The sequence below is a fragment of the Charadrius vociferus genome, unplaced genomic scaffold, assembly GCF_000708025.1.
Source record: "Charadrius vociferus isolate BGI_N301 unplaced genomic scaffold, ASM70802v2 scaffold255, whole genome shotgun sequence".
Lineage (NCBI taxonomy): Eukaryota > Metazoa > Chordata > Aves > Charadriiformes > Charadriidae > Charadrius > Charadrius vociferus.
This window is the reverse complement of record NW_009648785.1, coordinates 2180979-2181409: the sequence shown is the minus strand read 5'-3', so window position 1 is coordinate 2181409 and position 431 is coordinate 2180979. Positions and strand designations below refer to the sequence as shown.

Genomic DNA, 431 nt, shown 5'->3' with positions numbered 1-431 from the left:
GGGGGCTGCCGCCCCTCTCCCCCTTCCCTCCCCCCCGCCTCATCCCGCCCCCCTCATTTGCTCGGTCCCCGCAGGTTCCCGGTGCTGCAGGGCCCGGTTCAGCCCCGGGGAAGGCCGGTGGCTTGGAAGGGGCTGTGGAAAAACCTGCAGTGCTTCTCCACGGAGTTGGAAAACGTTTCACTCCACACAAAGGGTCTCCCGGCTCGCATAGCATCCCTTCTTCGCTTAACTTCCCTCCTTGGCCCTCCCTTGCTTTTCATCTTCCCACTAAGAGCTATATTATTGTATGGATTTGCTCGGCTTTGTAGGCGAGCGCGGATGTATGTTTGAAGCGGGGTGAATGCTCCCAGCCCATGCTGCTTTGAGGGCTCTAATGAGTGATGGGCGAAGGGAGAGAAGAAAAAAAAAAACAACAAAAAAACAACAACCAA

The 431-nt window shown here is 56.6% G+C and overlaps 1 protein-coding gene across 1 annotated transcript in view; it reads left to right on the top strand.

The window, feature by feature from the left end:
* The window catches only part of SHH (sonic hedgehog), a 41314-nt gene that overhangs the window by 4518 nt on the left and 36365 nt on the right, over nt 1–431 (top strand). The window lies entirely within an intron of this gene.